The sequence below is a fragment of the Lissotriton helveticus genome, unplaced genomic scaffold, assembly GCF_964261635.1.
Source record: "Lissotriton helveticus unplaced genomic scaffold, aLisHel1.1 SCAFFOLD_404, whole genome shotgun sequence".
Classification (NCBI taxonomy): Eukaryota; Metazoa; Chordata; class Amphibia; order Caudata; family Salamandridae; genus Lissotriton; species Lissotriton helveticus.
The window spans coordinates 86,119-105,769 of NW_027612035.1; the positions used below are offsets into that span (position 1 = coordinate 86,119).

The 19,651-nt window shown below is 48.1% G+C and overlaps 1 long non-coding RNA gene across 1 annotated transcript in view; it reads right to left on the reverse strand.

Moving 5' to 3' along the window:
* Nucleotides 1-7,953: 7,953 nt before the first annotated feature.
* Nucleotides 7,954-19,651, reverse strand: part of LOC144807609 (uncharacterized) — a 46,825-nt gene continuing 35,127 nt past the window's right edge. Inside the window, exon 5 of the long non-coding RNA XR_013606357.1 lies at nt 7,954-8,123. This is a non-coding gene — a long non-coding RNA (uncharacterized LOC144807609). The remainder of the gene's footprint in view (nt 8,124-19,651) is intronic.

The following is a 19,651-nucleotide window of genomic DNA, read 5'->3' on the forward strand; positions in this document are numbered from 1 at the left end:
ATTCTATCCACTTTTTGATTAAACACTTCCCATTCCAGCAAGCATCACAAGACCACTTGTTGTTATCTTCCCAATTAGTGATAATGTTTCGGCTGGCAACAACAATAAATATATTTAGAATTTTACCTCCGAAAGCAAAAACATGCCATTTCTGAATCATGGTGCACAATAAAATGTAGGAACAGAAGGGCATATTTTGGTGTAGCATTCATTAAGGTTTGAAACTAGAATTCTTGATTTTTTGGACATTTAAATGTCATATTTTTGAAAGAGTTCTAACAGACCCAGCACGAGCTCACCGAAAAATAGAAGATGACTGAATTGTACTTAGAGAAAATGTGCTGATAAGTAATCTATTGATATAAAATACAGTGGTCAGGCAATGCTTGTAGATCTAATCTATTCAGATTTTAACTCCATAGTTTGTTCAATAAATTGACTGAGCATAATACTTGAAGGTCCATCTCTCAGATCAGTTCTAGTACCGTTTTAGTTGCGCTAACACTAATAGAGATCATTGATAAATAGATTTTAAAAGCCATGGGTGGAATTGATCCTGGGTCTAAATCTAGATTATTGTCTGCAATAGAAACCAGTGCAAAAAGATCAAATCTAAAATCTTTGAATATGTTTATTATAGTGGTTTGGAGTAAACCCAGAAGACACACATTGTTACTGAAACTCAGAAAATGTATCTAAAGATTATGATTACATCCTATTTTATGTCCAGAGACTGCTTTAGCTGCTTTCCTGTTTAAGTTTAAAAAAAAGAAGACTATAAACTAACTAAGCTAGACGTGACTTTATAACTGGTTAATCAAACGTTTCTGGAGGTTTAGTATATATAAACAACTCCTTTTTTCTATGATGTGCCATATAAAATTGATGCTCTTTTGGTAAAAGTACATAATGTCAAAAAATGCAATACTGCTTTTAAATCAATTTACTTTTGAAAGCTTGAAGTGAAAGACATTTCTAAGTGGCATTTGCTTATGAGTAGGCGCTAATGACCATTTCCGGATGACAATGTAATTAGCATTTTTTGTATAAGCTGTGTTAAAAGTATGGGTAGGAAAAATAGCTATTTTGGCCAAAGGCTCCCCTTTCTATATGCATGCTAGTTCTAATTCGTACACAGAATCACATTTTTTATGTTGTACACTGTAATGTTAGAGGAATCTATTTTACACTTCTGATAAGCAAGGGATGACGATGAACCGTTTTTCGTCCCTGGTTTTAAACGGATTCAGGTTAAAAAAAATAGTTGTTTCCCGCATGCTGCTTTCATGCGACTTAAATCCCTTCAGTGGAAGAGGCGGCTGCATGCCTGCAGATATGGCCAGATCAGTACTTGGCTGCTTCGGTTCTCCAGTTGGGCTAGAATAGAAGCTGATAAGGGCAGGGGCATAGCTTCCCATTGGTGCAGCAGGTGCAATGGCACCAGGTCCCAGATACCTTAAAGGCCCACTGAACCCTGATAACTGCTATTTGTCACAGTTCAAACAGAGGCCTGAGGGGCCCACAGAACAATGATTATTGCTGTTTTCCACAGTCAAAACAGAGGGCAGGGGTCACATTTCCTTTCTTACCTTGGGACCCAGGGCACACTGGCTAGGCCACTGGTTAAGGATGCAGAGGGGAAGAGGTGGCAAGACAGATGGATTAATTAAACAGCTCAACGATGACTTCATGCCTGGGTATTAAAGTATTCATCGCAATTAAAGACTCAAGCAGGAATAAATCTCATAATATAGGAAGGCCTATGTACAAATGCAGCTCGATCAGACAGGTCGGGAACGCCTAATGGCTTTGAACTTGATAAAGCCACATTAATCACTGGTCTTGAAATACAAATGGCAGCATTAGGCACGCAGAGGTGTAATCTACGTAATCTCATTATGTTCAGGGTACGGGAGGGTGTTTAGGGAATAAAGCACTTTGACAAAAACATTTCCGCCACCTTAGAACTTCATTCTTCCTTCTCCTACCCTTGTATACAAGTAGTACCACATTCTTTGTATACCTGAATTAAATAGGCACAGAAAATGTACCATATTTAAAAACCCAGTTCAGAATTACATGGAAGGTGCACTGTCCCAGACTACACAAAGGTGCAGTCTTCGGTGGGTGCTGTCATCCCACACAGGGGGAGTACACCAGATTATGCTGGAAAAAACATGTGGTGCCCCAACGTAGGCACAGTTGTAAACCACCAGTCTGCTGACATAGTGAAGCGCCTGGCAGCTATGAGATGAGGTGGCACGTTTCCCCTGCAGGTGGTTGGGGTGTGTCACGATCCTGTCAGGTGGGGGGTACACAATCAGTGCGCCCCCTGACTGCTAGTCTCCCTCCGCCATGCAAATTCATCACAAATCTCGTCCCCTTTTGGCTACAGTAGGGTTTTTCAACACTACCAGCGCCAGACCCTGCTGCAAACCCAGCAGGTCTCCCAGTTCTTTCATGGCCATGGCACATAAAGGCAACGTCCAGGACATCATGCCACTGCGTGACCTGCCGATACAACTGGAGCAGCTGCAAAAAATCTTTGTGTCCTGCCAGACACTGACTCGCCCTATTGTGGGCAGTATCCAACATATTCCCCAATGAATTAGATTGTGCCAGTGGCAGACCCATCTCCCTATTCCACCCAGGCGTAACAGTGGCGATGCATGTATCACTTCTGGGATGGGAAGTCCATATGGGAGACATAGATTAGGGAACCCTCGTCAGCGGCAGAGACCCAACTCCACATCAAGCTGTTGGAGTGGCGAGCATTTCACTTAGCGGTGAAGGTCTTCTGGCCCACCATCACAGGAGGGCTGGTGCAGCTTCTCACAGACAAGGCAGTCAATGACGATGGTCTCATTAGGAAGTGTCACACTTGAACTTGTTTGACAGCGAGCCAAGGATTCACCGGCTGTAGTTGTATGGTCCGACGAACGGGCGCTGGAACTGCTTAGTTGAATTTGACTTCCTCCCAGGTACGCTGCCCCGAGATACAGAAGAATACTTACTGGATTGTATTGAATATAGTTGAGAAGCATTTTGGAGAGACGGCGATCTACCGTCCTGATGAGACCATGGTAATTAACTGGAGCGGTCAAAATATTAACTATACAGGGACTATTTCATATAAATTATGTCTTCTAAGAATAGCCTTTGCTTAACTTGTATTGTACAAAAGTATTTACAGCCCTATTTCTGTGTACAAAATGTGGATCGGACAGTTTTATCATCATATCACTTTCATCTTGAGCACTGCGCAGTCATCACTCAACGCTTTATATATACACTTGATGCTGAGAATACAATTAGAATTTTTGGAAATGAAAAGGCATCATCTGAATTCTAATCATGATAAAAATGGTGAATTAATATATGCCCAGGGCCTGCATATGTGATACAGACCTGTGAGATAATGAACTCACAGACCCCTGTATTTGTTCACAGTGCACATGGGAAGTGCTTATATGAGTCTCTGCTTGTCACTTCTGGAGCAGAATGACGTCGACACTGAGCTGCACAATGTCTCCTACTGCGTGTAGCAGGACTGCTTTAAAGTTTGCGGATCTAGTCTGGCATGTGGGGAATATTCACAAGGTAAGGAATCTGCAGGTAAAGGAGTATCCATCAGAAAGAGCGTTACCAAAGGCAAGTAACTGGTTTGTTATGTTTTCCTGCTGTTGTATATTATCTAATTCTGGGTGGTGAACTCCGCGGAGCTTACAGAGTTCCTAAAAACTCTGCTCAATGGAGCGTAGCTAGGTTTTTTTCAATGCTCACGCTCTTCAACGTCATGTGCTGGAGCGAGGAAAATCCACCACCTGATGAGATTTTTCCTTGCTCGAGCTCGCCAAGGTCTAGTTGGCGAGCAAAATCAACCTCCTGGCGAGATTTCTCAAAGTTGGTCATCGGATTTCTCAATGCAAGTGGTCGCGGCAGGTCACAACCACTCGCGTTGAGAAACCTCCCTTCGCATTGACAAAGCAGCCGCTCGAGTAGAAGCAACTGCACCCTCTTGTGCTGCACATGATGCCTTTCGCGATTATTTTTACAGGGCGGGACAAACACCCCTGGATCAAAATAACCAAGAAGGGCATGACCCTAACGCACTCCGCTGCTCGCGGAACTCCGAGTAGAGCGCCAGAGTTTTTTTGTCACTTCACTCCACCTAAGCTTAATCTTATCATGAAAATATAGATATCAGTCATATGTTAAGAAACAAGGGTGAGTAGAAACATTTTGGGTGGAGTAAAATTTGAGACATTAATATTTGTGATTTTTTTGGCAATTTGTTGATTTTTGCAAGCACTAACACTTCTCTGTGTAAAGTAAAGATCTTGCGAGTTATGTAACTTTCACATACTCAAATTGTGGACTTTGTTGCAATTAAAAATGTTCAAGGCCTGAAATTTCTTTGGAGGTTGCATGTGGGCAGCCTAAATTATCCTGCAAGAGTTTCTTGATGAATTCTATTGCAACTACAATATGTGCTCTCTCATGTAAAGTCAGGTTGTTAGAAGCTTTTCTGCAACTCAAGATACGCCTTACTTTTCACCTGGTGTGGATGCATTTCTCATGTTTAGTGAGATCTCCTTTCTGAGTAAAACGTTTATGGCTTTCCCCTCCTGTATAAGGCTTTAGTCCAGTTTGAATTCTCTCATATGAGGTGACATTGTATTCGAGACTAAACCTTATCTGACATTCAGAACACACATAAGGCTTTTTTTCTCCTGTGTGAGTTCGCTCTTGACAAGTGAGAAGTAATTTGTAGCCAAATCTTTGCTTGAATTTCGAGCACTCATAAGGTTTTTTCCCCAGTATGGGGTCTATCATGAAGCAGACAGTCTTTCAGATTCAAGCGTTTATGGCATAAGGATTTTCTCCACAGTGGAGTTTCTCATGGTGAGATAGCGTTTTTCTCTGCAGCTTTTCTGGCATTTAGAGCACTCATAAGGTTTTTCATCAGTATGGAGTCGCCAATGGTTAGTGAGGCTGTGCCCATCAAATAGGAATTTCTGGAATTCACCGCATTGGTAATGTTTTTCCCCTGTGTGCGTCTGCTCATGCAGAGTGAGATGAAGTTTAAAATTGATGCTTTTCTGGCATTTGGAGCACTGAATTATTTTGATGGTGTGTTTTCTTATGGCGCTTGTAACCATCTCTACCTCTGAATCTTTTCTGACAATTAGAGCACTGATAATTTTTTTTCTCCAGTGTGGATTCTCACATGTTCAGTGAGATGAGATTTATGGCTGAAACATTTTTGACATTCGGAGCACTGATAAGGTTTTTCCCCAGTGTGGATTCTTATATGCTGAGTGAGACTGCTTTTGTCACTGAAACATTTCTGGCATTCAGAGCACTGATAAGGTTTTTCCCCAGTGTGGGTTCTTATATGCTGAGTGAGATTGCCTTTTACACTAAAACATTTGTGGCACTCCGAGCACTGATAAGGTTTTTCTCCAGTGTGGGTTCTTATATGCTGAGTGAGACGGAATTTGTTTATGAAACATTTCTGACATTCAGAGCATGGATAAGGTTGTTCCCCTGTGTGGGTTATTGTATGTTGAAAAAGACTTCTTCTGTCTCTGAAACTTTTCTGGCATTCAGAGCACTGAAAAGGTTTTTCCTCAGTGTGGGTTTTTCTATGCACCGTGAGAAGGCGTTTTTCACTGAAACATTTCTGGCATTCAGAGCACTGATAAGGTTTTTCCCCAGTGTGGGTTCTTGTATGCCGAATAAGCCAGCTTTTTTCACTGTAACATTTGTGGCATTCAATGCACTGATAACGTTTTTCCCCATCGTGGATCTTTCTATGCCGTGTGAGACTACTTTTTATACTGAAACATTTCTGGCATTCAGAGCACTGATAAGGTTGTTCCACAGAATGGGTTATTGCATGTCGAGAAAGACTTTGTTTGTTATAAAACCTTTCCTGGCAATCAGAGCGCTGATAAGGTTTTTCCCCAGTGTGGAATCTCAAATGTGCAGTTAGAAGTGATTTAAGTTTGAAATGTTTTGGGCATTCAGAGCACTGATAAGGGTTTTCCCCAGTGTGGATTCTTATATGTTCAGTGAGTCTGATTTTGAAACTGAAACATTTCTGGCATTCAGAGCACTGAAAAGGTTTATACCCAGTGTGGATTCTTGTATGCCGAGCGAGCCTGTCTTTGCCAATGAAACATTTCTGACATTCAGAGCACTGAAAAGATTTTTCCCCAGTGTGGGTTCTTATATGTTCAGTGAGTCTGATTTTGTAACTGAAACATTTCGGGCATTCAGAGCACTGAAAAGGTTTATACCCAGTGTGGGTTCTTGTATGTCGATTGAGACAGCTTTGGTCACTGAAACATTTCTGGCATTCAGAGCACTGGTAAGGTTTTTCCCCAGTGTGGGTCATTGTATGTAGAGTGAGTCCTCTTTTGTCACTGAAACATTTCTGGCATTCAGCGCACTGATAAGGTTTTTCCACAGAGTGGGTTAATGCATGTCGAGCTAGGCTCGGTCTGTTACAAAACCTTTTCTGGCATTCAGAGCACTGATAAGGTTTTTCCCCAGAGTGGATTCTCATATGATCAGTGTAATAAGATTTACGGCTGAAACTTTTTGGGCATTCAGCGCACTGGTAAGGTTTTTCCACAGAGTGGGTTAATGCATGTCGAGATAGGCTCGGTTTGTTACAAAACCTTTTCTGGCATTCAGAGCACTGATAAGGTTTTTCCCCAGTGTGGCTTCTCATATGCTCAGTGAGATAAGATTTACGGCTGAAACTTTTTTGGCATTCAGAGCACTGAGAGAGGTTTTTCCCAGAGTGCATTCTGTCAAATTCTGTGAGATGAGATGAATGGCTGTATCTTTTTAGGCACAGGTAACTTTTTTCCCCAACATCGGTTAATTTGCCCGCCCAGATTGAGGCGGGCTTGAACACTGAATTTGTTCTCACAGTCCGTGTTTTTGTAAGGTGTATTCCTAGAGTTAATATCTCTACATTTAGTTTTCTCTTGCTTATATGCCACGGTAAGAGTGAATCCGATTTTAGAGTCGGGCTTGTTTAGATAATGTTCAGCATTTATCTCTAAAAGAAATTGTGTGTAATCTTCTTAACGCTTGAATAGAGCAAACTATGTCAGGAAACAGCCCTGTAACACCTGTCGAAATGTTTCTAGCAGATAATAGTCTTTAGGTTATAGCCTATCCGGCAATAACTTATTTTGTGACTGAAGTTTTTCTCAAATCTATTTGTATAGGTTCTTAGTAATGCAGTGATAAGGTGTTAGTCTGATATTTAATGATTAAACTGATAAGTACCTTTTTGAACTGACGTAATGGCAGTAACTGAGGGTGTTCGAACATGCACAGTACTATTGTGAATCACCAGTCGCAGAACATCAGTTCCTTTTACCCTTTCTGTTTGATGTAAGGTTAAGGTTTGTACTTTTGAAGACGAGGATTTATTTAATTACCTATAGCACAACGGTGCTCATTTATTCCATTTTTATATTTAACACTTTTACATATCACGCATGCACAGCAGAATGTTGACGCGATTTACATAGAATTACAGAACAGTACAGAATAAAAAGGAAACAATCTGAGATGGTCATGAACACAATAAAGTGGTGAATTTTTAAGGTTTTCGCAAGAGTGAGCAGAGTGGGTCTTTGTATTCTATCCAGAGGCAGATAGTCTCAGACTTGCGTAATTGGTTAAAAGCGGTTGTTGAACAAAGGTGATTTTCCAATCTTTTGGTTGTTAAAATGTCAGCTTCGGAGTCTTCTCTCAGCGAATTTTCTTTGATGGTTTGCAGAAGAAACCTTTTGTTATAGCGTTCTTTTATGCAATGTGTGCTTCCTCTTTGGAATTACATGATGTTTTAGATGAACGTTATTCTGTGCACAGATATGGCTTTGCTCTGGGTTAATGAAATGCTAAATTAGAGACTTCACTTACAGGTATAGTATTTTCCTCAGCTCCAACTTCCTCGCCACACTTAGACTTTGGAAATTGTTTAAACGTAGAATGCTGGATGTCCTTCAGTTTTTCAAAATAATCCTTCTTATGGCACTGACATTCAGTTGCCTAGTGCAAATCTTGCTTTCTTCGTCAGTAATTTCAATCACCTATAGTATTAAAATTAAATAGTTAAAACATGTAGATTTCCAAAAATATAATTTACAAGCCAAATCAATGCAGAATTTTGAAAATGTTGAGCTGTTTTTCAGACAGAGCAGAGTGTAGAATGGTAGCCTGAGAGTACGTGGATGTAGGAGTGAGGATTTGTAGAATTTTCAACATTTTATTAAGCTCACAAAGGATACATGCACCCTATGGACTTGTGACATAAAATCCAAAAGGCAGAAATTAAAGTCATATGCACTGGCACCAAACAGATATTTAAAAAAGGATACAATTAATTAATTTGTAATGTAGATTTCTGGGACGGGTATTTCCCCTCCATGGACAAAAGGCATTTTTCCCCTGCCCTGAGTTGCCACCTACTTGTACGTGGTATCCTGACTTTGGAGTTCTGGTCTCTGCCTCACGCAAATCTATTGTGTATTGCGAGGACTATGCCTAGACCAATCCCTCAACTATGGTTCAGAGTATGAATCAAGGGCAATGAAATTAAGGCGTACTTTCATGTGTTCATTTTATTCCACCTGATTATCAGTTGTTAGGTTTTTCTGCACCTGGATGTACCGGGTGCAGAAAAACAGGACACAATTTTTTTCCAGATAGGAAAATTAGACTGAAAAGACGCACAAGACTCTGGGTGCAGCAAAAGCAGCGAAGACTTATGCTGTTTTGTACTACCTGGGGGAAACACACAATTTTCCCTCTGTTAGAAATTTCGTTCCCCTTCCCTCCCCTGCTTAAAACTAGTGCTAAATAAAAGCAGAAATACACTATGAAATAGTGAATGGCATGTCCTGCGGGGCCTGCGCTCATTAACAGCCGCGACCAACGCTGCAAGGGGCACTTGCTGACTGCTGGCCACGCAGGAACGGCTTGAGGAGTCTACAAGACGACCGGGTGGGAAGCTGCTTCTCCCCTCCCCCCACCCCTGAGATACACTGGTGCACACTTTGGCCCTCAACTGCTGCGCGAAAGGCCCGGAGCTATAGACTGCGCCTTATCCACTTGAACCACCGGACACACGACGGTCGCGACCCAACGGATCATCTGCCCCCCGGTGCTTCCTCAGAAGGACACGACCTGAGCCCCTGGCACTACCTGTGCACGCCGCCTGCCCCATGTCTGGAGGGGTGTTGACACGCACCGGAACGGGGAGCACATCGGTGAAGGGGAAAACGCCAAAGACCTCGTCCAAGATGGACGCCGACCACGTGGCATCGAAACTGGATTCGGTCCTGGCAGCTATGGAAAGAATGGAGGAGTCCCTCCAACAGACGCGCACCTCCTTAGAAACGAGGATAGACCGTGTGGCAATAGACCTGACGCACCTCAGAGCTGACCACAAGAAACTGCAGGAACGCACCACGATGCTGGAAGGCACGGTGGCAACGATGGAACCGACGGTGACCCAGTCTGACAGGCACATACAGAATCTCCTCAACCGGGTGGAATTCTTGGAAGAACGCGCAGAGGATGCTGAAGGGCGGGCGAGAAGGAACAACATCCGCCTGGTGGGCATCCCGGAGAAATGGGAGGGGATGGACCCTACACTGAGAGTGGAGGACTGGCTACGTGACCTGTTGCAGGAAGGCACACTATCGCCCCACTTCGTGGTGGAACGTGCTCACCGAGTACCCACGAAACCCCTCTCAGCTGGCTCGAACCCCAGACCTATCATCCTACGAGTCCTGAACTACAGAGACCGTGATGCGATTTTGAGGGAAGCCAGGAAGCTGGGGGAGATCCGAATTGACAACACTACGGTAATGTTCTTTCCGGACTATACAGTGCAAGTGCAAAGACAGAGACACTCTTTCTTAGAGGTGAAGAGAAGATTGCGACAAGCTGGCCTTCAATACTCGCTGCTCTTCCCTGCCAAACTACGGGTGGTGGCGAAAGATAGGACGCACTTCTTTGTGAACCCTGATGAAGTTGAGGCCTGGCTTGACGAGAACATGCCTGACGTGCCTAGACGAGCGCACGGGACTGCCACCATGGAACGCACACGAGGGGCTCGAAAACGCCGCCGACGCAGAGCTCCCACTCCTCCCGGAGCTCGAGGAACACCGGCTCACTCCCCATCTGCGCATGAGAAGATGCAAGGACAACAGGATGCTCTCCGCAGCGTGGCGGAAATCAGCAGCTCTCCGGCTCCATCGCCTGCCCCGATCGCTAACCCGACGCCCCTCCAGAGCGACGATGAAGCGATCTATGGTTTACCAGACTCCCAACGTACGGACGACCTGCCGGACGTCACCCCACAAACTGCCGACCTGTTTGGCTGAGCTGGCCGGGGCGGTTTCCCGCCTTTGTGCACTGGAGCGACCAGGACTACACGAGTGCTCCACGGACCCCCTTCGCAAGCGAGGGCCTGCACGACTGCGAGCTGCTGAACCCCGCTCTCCTTGAGACCCCGAACTTCGGCCAGGTACTGTGACCACCGCACACGCGCGATCACACTGCACACTGCTGCGTAGGGGTCGCCTTTTCTGTGATACTGCACGCGCCGGCTGGCGCTCCCCGAGCCATCCGGGGAAAGAGATCTGCTCCTGGAGACATAGCCCCCACCACTTGCCACTTGAGAGTACTGCCGGCTTCGCCCTGAGAGACAAGATCTGGGCAACTGCCAGACAGCGATGGCCTCCCTACTCTACCCGGGAGGGCTGCTACGCTCCCATTGAACTACACTGCAATTGCAATTGTTATACAATACGTCACAAGATAACCCCTAAAACTGTATAGTTTACGAGCTCATTTGAGAGTTTGGACGGCGACATGTTGTGCAGCCAACCTTTTGGCATTTCAGGTAATGTTGCCATGTTGAGGCTTTATGTTCCCCCCCTTTTCCCTACCCTTCTACACCACTGGAGTTCGTCACACTCCATACTGAGACCCTGGAGCGGACTAGTGCTGGGGAAGAGACTTTGGGCCTAGCGGGAGGCGCTGCTTGGGAGTTTCACGAGCAGGGGAGCTGGAGGAGCTTACACATTGAAGCGCTATGTCTGAGGTACGGATATGCACCTGGAACATCAGAGGAATGCACACACCAGCTAGGCGCTACCAGATCTACTCCTACCTAAAAAGACACAAGATAGGCATTGCACTCCTTCAGGAAACACACTTGAATAAGACAGAGGTACTGGCACTGCATCGCAAGTGGCGCGGACAACTCTATGCTACCACCTACTCCTCATATGCACGCGGCGCACTGATATGGGTCCGCCCTGGGATCCCCTGGACAGTCACAGACACTGCACTAGACCAGGTGGGCAGGTTTGTTGTAGTGCAAGGAAGACTGGATGGCCAACAGATAGTGCTGGCATCGCTGTATGCCCCGAATACTGATCAGGGAGACTTCCTGATGCACCTCTCCGCGACGATGGCGTCCTGGCACGCGGTCCCGTGGCTACTGGGGGGAGATTACAACTGCGCATTAGACATAACACTGGACCGCTCATTCCCGCCCCCCATAGGCGCTCCAACGCGTGGTGCCACGAAGGCACTGCTGGAATGGGCTGACCGGTGGGATCTCCATGACGTTTGGAGATCGCGCAACCCTGGGACGCGGGCCTACTCATACTACTCAGGCGCCCACGAATTACATGTCCGCCTGGACAGATTTATGGCGACTACTGCACTACTGCCCCTAGTGACTGACACATTATACATGGGTCGCACGCATTCAGACCATAACCCACACTTTTTATCCATAGCTTGGGACCGCCCGCGCCCCCCCATTCCCACCTGGCGACTACAACCAGCGCTCCTGCTTGATGCGGCTTTCCGCGAATCCCTCCTTACACACACCCCCCAGTACTTTGAGGACAACGCGGGCACGGCTTCCTCCCCCCAGGTTGAATGGGACGCCTTCAAGGTAGTGGTCCGTGGACACTGCCTGAGGACACAGGGTCACATGGGGCGACAACTAGAAAGTGAACTGACCCGGATAGAATCCGACCTACTGGATAGGGAGGGGGAGGCAGTTGATGGTAGCGCTGATTCACTGCAGGGGGCGCGTGCAGAACATGCAAGCCTACTGGAGCGGCTCCGAGACATTAACTACGCAGCGCACTCGGCGAGGACACATCACTTAAGTGATAGACCTGGCAAGTTACTGGCCTGGCTGATTTCACAGGAATCCCGCTCATCCCCAGTGGCGGCGATATACGCGGAAGGGAGGGGCCTATTGTACTCGCAACATCAGATTCACGATGCAGTCACTCACCACTACGAAGCATTATATCGCTCCCGACTGCTGCGCACACGCTCGGACATTGCTCATTATCTCTCCCCTCTGCTCATGCCACACCGGACTACCACACAACAGGACGAACTAGGAGCCTCGCTTGACCCGGACGAGATCCGCGAAGCAATTTTTCACCTATCTAACGGCAAATCCCCTGGCCCGGACGGGCTTCCGGCCGAATTTTATAAGGCAGGCGCGGATATACTCATTCCGCGGCTTCTGAGCGTGTACGCCGCAGCAGCGGAAGATGCGCTCTTACCCGCATCGTTGAATGAAGCAACCCTGATCTCCATCCCGAAGCCTGACAAGGACTGCACGCAGATGGGCTCTTACCGTCCCCTGGCGCTGCTAAACACGGACTATAAGATACTGGCCTCCACACTAGCCCGGAGACTGGCCCCCTATGTGCCCCGCCTGGTGCACCAGGACCAAAACGGTTTTGTTCCGACACGCCACACCTCCCACAATATCCGCCGCCTATTCCGTATACAGGAATACGCCACCCATCAGTGGCCCAGAGCAGGATGCCTGGTACTAGACCTTGAAAAGGCCTTTGACTCGGTCGAGTGGCCCTACCTGGGAGCGGTTATGGAAAAGTACCAACTGGGAGGAGGATACGAAGCCATGGTGGGCCTGCTGTACGACAAACCGACGGTCCGAGATCGCACGGGCGCGCTGCTCTCGGACACTATTCGGGTTCGGAGAGGCACCAGACAGGGCTGCCCCCGTCCCCTCTATTGTTCTCCTTGGCCATGGAACCCCTGGCCACAATCCTCAGGACTCAGGGGCCTGAATGGGGGATCCCGCTAATAGATGGCCTCCACGCAATGTCACTATATGCAGACGACCTGCTGCTGTACGTCAGAGACATAACTAACATCCCTGACTCCCTGGCCGACGTCTTCCAAACTTTCGAAGAAATGTCTGGACTGCGAGTTAATTGGTCCAAATCGGGGGCTTTTTCCTTTAGTCCAGACACGCCCGAATGCGACGTGCGTCTGGGCGGAGGTAGATTGCAATGGCATCCCACTACATTCCGATACCTGGGGATCCGAATATATCGGAATCCGACGGATATCCTAGAGGGGAATCTCCTGCGGGCCATCGCCTCGATTCGGGCACAGATCAAGTTCTGGAACACCCTACCTCTAAATGTCCCGAGCCGCATAGCACTTACTAAAATGATAGTGCTGCCCAGACTGCTGTACTATTTTGCCAATCTGCCCACATACGTACCAAATAAAATATTCCGTGACCTGGACACTCTGCTACGCAGTCTCATCTGGAACACGGACCGGCCCCGCGTAGCGCTGACCAAGCTCTACATGCCAACTGAGCAGGGGGCCTAGCAGTCCCTCACATGGAGCTATACTACCTCGCGGCACAGATGCAGTGGGTGACGGGGTGGCTCAGCGGCAAACACCTCGAAGATACTGCTTCGGACACTGCTGCCTGGACGCAAACACAAATCTGCACGCTGTTCCACCCGATAACCCGGACTCCCTGCCCCTTACAACTACACCTGGCGGTGGCGCGCAGATGTTTCCTGCGTTGTTTACGGCTCACCCGGGTGACGACGCCATACGCTCCGATACTACCAATTCTGGGTACTCCAGGGCTAGTGGATGCACTAACTGTGACTCGACTAACTAGCTGGACACAGGCGGGGGTGGACACTCTGGGAGATCTCTACACTGACGGAACGCTACTCACCTTTGCGGACCTGGCCGCTAGCACGGAAATCCTAGCTGGCCAGTTCCTACTGCATGCGTCCCTCTTACGCACGCTCACCCAGTCTTGGGGCGACATGAGGGACGAACTGCCGATGCACAGCTTTATGCAGTATCTCCATGTCATGGGAGATGGCTCACATGTCATACATTGGTTAGCGCAGGCCCTACTAATGCACTCGCAACCGTCTACATTGCGGCTACGGGACAAATGGGCGATGGATAGAGGACAAGCATGGACTGACAAAGAATGGGCGATGATCTTAGCCGGACCGACATACATCCCACGCAACCCCCGTTTTAGAATAATTCAATTCTACATCTTGCACCGAGCTTATCTGACACCCGACAAGATAAACAGGTACTTCACAACCACTGATGCCGCTTGTCCGCGCTGCTCTCTGAACGGAGCGGACCTCTTGCATATGTTGTGGCATTGCCCCGATGTACACATGTACTGGACTGAAGTTATAACGCTGCTCACACGCAGCACTGGCGAGCAGGTACCGCACACGTGGGAAGCGTGCATCTTGGGGCTATACAAACGCACTAAACTTACCAAAGTGCAGACGTGCTTCTGGGACATGGGGCTCATAACGGCCAAACGTCTGCTTACCAAGCATTGGAAGGCAGCGACCCCCCCTCACGCACAGCACTGGCGCGCCTCCTTTACCAACTGGGGGCGAGCGGAAGGCACGGTGCTTCTCCGCGAGGAAACAGCGGGATTGCGTAAGTTCCCTATTGCTCAGCTCTGGGAAGACTTCCTCAAGGCGTTCCGACGCACCTGCCAGGAGCAGGGGATTACATGAGACACACTCGTACCGACGCATTACAACACCTCTTAACACCGGAAGCTGACATGGCCCTGCCCCCCTCTCCCCCGCTCACCCGCCTCTCTGGACTTTGAGATATACACTAAAGACTATAGGCACTTACTATACTACGCACTGCACCGGACGCCCACACAGCGCCACACACCAGCCACAGCCTTTGCCTCGACTGACCTGCGCACTTCACGTGGCGAGAAGCCCTGCTAGGCCCTGCCCCACAACCGCCACCGCATATGAGGTCCTGTGACGAAATCCCCCCCTACCCCTTCCTTACTGGCCCTGCCCCCCAGATTTTCCCTGCCAAGATGTAGGCATAGGGAATGGTTTGTTAACTGGTCGTGTTCCCTGACCGGACCCATTTCTTCACACAAAGGAAGACGTTAGATGCAGCATATCACTAACAAGAAGCGATACCTTATTGATCTTGAGCTACACATACCATGCGGAGCCACGGTGACACTTACACATTGAGAGAGATACGACTCTGCACACACCCTCACCCATGTTAACAAGAGACCCTCTGCACAGCCTATCAGATATCGCTGCGTCTCTTGCGACCTCCCAATACCAACGCTGGGAGACCACACAGACACCATACTACCAGACACTTGAGGCCTGCCTGAAACGGCTGCAGACTCACCCTGCCGCACATAACCACCTACCACTATGCCTCAGTGAGCTATACTATTGTACACCTAGTCGTTTCATAGTCAGCATTACGGTCACGGATCTGGTAAACCATCTGTTGCAGACCCCCCCCCCGCTATTGGTTGCCTACGACTGACTATTCGGCTATTTGCGGGGAATTGGGGGATACCTATCATGGCACTAATGCTGGGTGATCGCTGCAAAGCAAATCTCTACAATGTAAGACAAAAATACAAGATCTAATGCTAAAATACCTGCACATCGGATGGCTGCATATACACCCACATGAGACTCGCCGCCGGACCCCCGGGTTGTCGGCTAAATGGCTGTGTCATCTAGTCATAGGTTTACCCGATTGTTTTCTGCCCGGCTGGCCCCTGAGAGCCGCTGAATGTAACATGTAAGATATTTACCATCTATGCAATAAAGGTCTTCAAAAAAACCAAAAAAAACAATGCTCTCGGAGAAACTGCAATTCAAGTTCAAGCTGATGTAGAGTTTGAATGCTGAGCAATGGAAGCAGCAAGGTATCAATGTGTTGCCGCTTTTTATCAATAAATTATCTAAAGGGAAAAAAATAAAAAAATGAAATAGTGAATGGCATGTGGTTTGACAGGCAGAAGAATCTGTTCCACGTGGCAACTCCCCAGTCAATGGGGTCAAACTTGTGACTGCACGTTACTGGGGTAAATCTACCACAAAGTAAAAAAAAACAATTACATGATATTTTTCTGCCATATCAGTACTATGCAACTTCTAACAAGGGACTATGAGAGGTCTTGGACCGGTCCTGTGACCTGTTACCAGACAGAGCGGTGGTGGCAATGCACCCTGTTGTAAGGATCAATAGCATGATGTGATCTTTGCATCATGGTCAGTGGAGTGGCGTCCTACTGACACACACATGTAATGCTCCATTTCTATGCCTGTGCACAGACTTTGCGCTAACATCAAGTGCGTGTTTAGGGTATCGGTGTGCGTAGCTTAAATGCAATGTGAGAGTGCGACAGAGTAAACTGCATCTCCTGCCTGCCAGTTGTGTATGCAAGTGGGACCATATATCCCTTTTTATACCCTAGTTCAAAGTCCTCTGTTACGAAGGAATAATGTGCTCTACAAAGTACTCAGGTGCCTGCTGTGCCACCAGGGATGGTGTCAGCCTGACAGTTTATCTAAGTTGAAGGGACATCACCTGCAGGCTGAATTACTTAATGGAGAAGCTGTGTACCTGTCCTGCAGAGCCTAGAAGTCTGCCTAGAAGCTTTCCTGCCTGGTAAGAAAGGGAAGGGAGTTTGACTATCCAGCAGGAGGACAAGGCTGTCCTGGAAGAAGCAAGGTGCAACACCTCCTCGTTATCTGTAGGGCGGGCCGGAAAGCCATCCAGCAGGACCAGCTAGTCTGAGGGACACCCCCCCACAAGACTCTCGCAACAGTTCAAGGCAGAAAATAATACTCTACGACAACGTGATTGTAGAGGCCCAGTTGGACGACTGTTTGCTGCCAACCGGCCCGTTCAAGGTTGCATTTGCCAAATCCTGAACACAACAGAGTCTGAATCTACTGACTTCCTGGAGAGCCTGAGTCGGGCTTTTAGCTGCTGAATTTCTGACTACTCTGTGTCAGAGGCCCATGAGGGACAATAACTACTCCAGTGTCGAACACCCTGTCTGAGCTTACGCCTGTGGTCCAGCCGGCCACAGTGTGGGCTCAATTGCTGACAGTCGGGCCTCCAGAGGGGCTGCACTTACAGACAGGCCAGGTGTGACTGCTATCTTGGGACTGCTGATCTTCAGACGTTGAGTCCGTTGCTCACTTTGCCACTGGATTCAAGCAAGCCTGGCTGAAGACGGCTGGAATGCCAGAAAACGGTCCTAGGAAGCTTGATTCCATTCCAGGGAAGGCATGGCTTGGCAGTTCGGGCTGGACTGTTCCCATGAGGCACAGGGTCAGACTGATTTGCATATGGCCATGTCTGAACTGGGGTGGCAGAGTGGGCTAAAGAACGGTGATGGATTCACGCCAGATATGTTGACTGGGTGTGAGTGTTTGATTGGTTGAGATGCTCTGTCCATCACAAACCCCTTTTGTACCACTTTGTTCGCCATAAGTTGGCAGGGTATGCTCAGACGTGAGTCCCTTGCTCACTTTGTCACTGGATTCAAGCAAGCCGGGCTGAAGACGGCTGAAATGCCAGAAACCGGTCCTCGGAAGCTTGTTTCCGGTCCAGGGAAGGCATGGCTTGGCATTTCGGGCTGGCCTGTTCCCATGAGGCACAGGGTCAGACTGATTTGCATATGGCCATGTCTGAACTGGGGTGGCAGAGTGGGCTAAAGAACGGTGATGGATTAAACCCAGATCTTTTGACTGGGTGAGAGTGTTTGATTGGTTAAGATGCTCCGTCCATCACCACCCCTTTTGTACCGCTTTGTCACCATAAGTCGGCAGGGTATGCTCAGACGTTGAGTCCCTTGCTCACTTTGCTACTGGATTCAAGCAAGCCTGGCTGAAGACGGCTGGAATGCCAGAAACTGGTCCTAGGAGGCTTGATTCCGGTCCAGGGAAAGTATGGCTTGGCAGTTCGGGCTGGACTGTTCCCATGAGGCACAGGGTCAGACTGATTTGCATATGGCAATGTCTGAACTGGGGTGGCAGAGTGGGCTAAAGAACGGTGATGGATTCAACCCAGATCTGTTGACTGGGTGTGAGTGTTTGATTGGTTCAGATGCTCCGTCCATCACCACCCCCTTTTGTACCGATCTTCAGGCAACTGCAAAGAAAAGACAGAGTGGGTGCCCTACTGAATGCAGCCCTACAACCAGGACCAAAGTGCTCCACAAAAGCCTGCTGGTGGGTCACTGCTCCCTCGAGTGTTCGGTGTGCCATTTAAGTGCCGGGAAACAGGAAAGAGACCAAGACAAGACTGACTCATCCTGTGGAAGGATAAGACGCTTACGAAATACAGTGCACATTAGTGAGAGTGATTAGACCAAAAACACAAAGTTTGCAAATATAGAGTGAGTAACATAGCTTGTCTTGTCCTGACACTCCCTGGCCAAATCAGACCACATAAAACTAGATTGCCCTTTATCGAAGGCAGGTAGTCCTCCCAAGGTTCTGGAGGTCGCTGGGCTGCAAGACGACTTGACTTTTGGTTCTGGATCATCCAGGGATGCAGACCGGCCAGTAGGACTGGGACCAAGACAATAGTTCTCTACAGATCCTCAGCAGCAGAGAAGGCTGCAGTGCCCTTAGGTCGCCAAGAACTGAAATTCATGGTCTGGGGATGACACCTAAAATCTTGATTTAAGGGTGTTACAAGGGAGTGACAGGTAGAGGCTAATGGGCCCCTTTCCTGGGGTGTCTATACCCTCTATCATGCCCACCTCCTGTGGGAAGGGGACATAGTCCTAGCCCTGATTGGATAAGGCCCATCATCTTCAAGAGGGTGGGCACTACAAAGTGTACTTCACCTCGCCTCCAGCACCTGAAGGATGGAGTTAATAGAGGGGGCGGGGGGCACACCTCCTGTTGTATCTAAGGTTTCCCACCTATCCTTGCGCCTAAAAGGGGGTGAGGACAGGAAGATCGCTTGCTCCCTCTAACAGGAGAGGCTGGGGTCGCATTACCAAGGCGGCAAGGCCTTTGAAAATCCTTACCACAGATGGCTTCACCTGAGTAGGGGGAGGTGTGAGCACCTCCACCCAGGAAAGGCATTGTTATTGACCTCGAAGTGCACAGGCACTCTCTCCATGAGGGCAGAACACTGTCTGGTGGTAGCAGGCTGGCTCAGGCCAGTCGGTGACCACACTAAGGAGTGGTAGATTTTACGGGACCCCTCTAAGGGGCACCCTATGTGCAATTTTTTATAAATCGGACACTGCAATCAGCGCAGGTATATTTCCTAGGACAGCGAAAACTATACAGCAGGTCTTGCTCACAGTCCTTATACTGTGACTGCCACTACTGAACATTAATCTTGAATTGTTAAACCAGGGCCAGGATCTGGACAGGAGCCAATGAACAGGAGGGCAACTCACCAGATAATAGAAGTCTTCTGT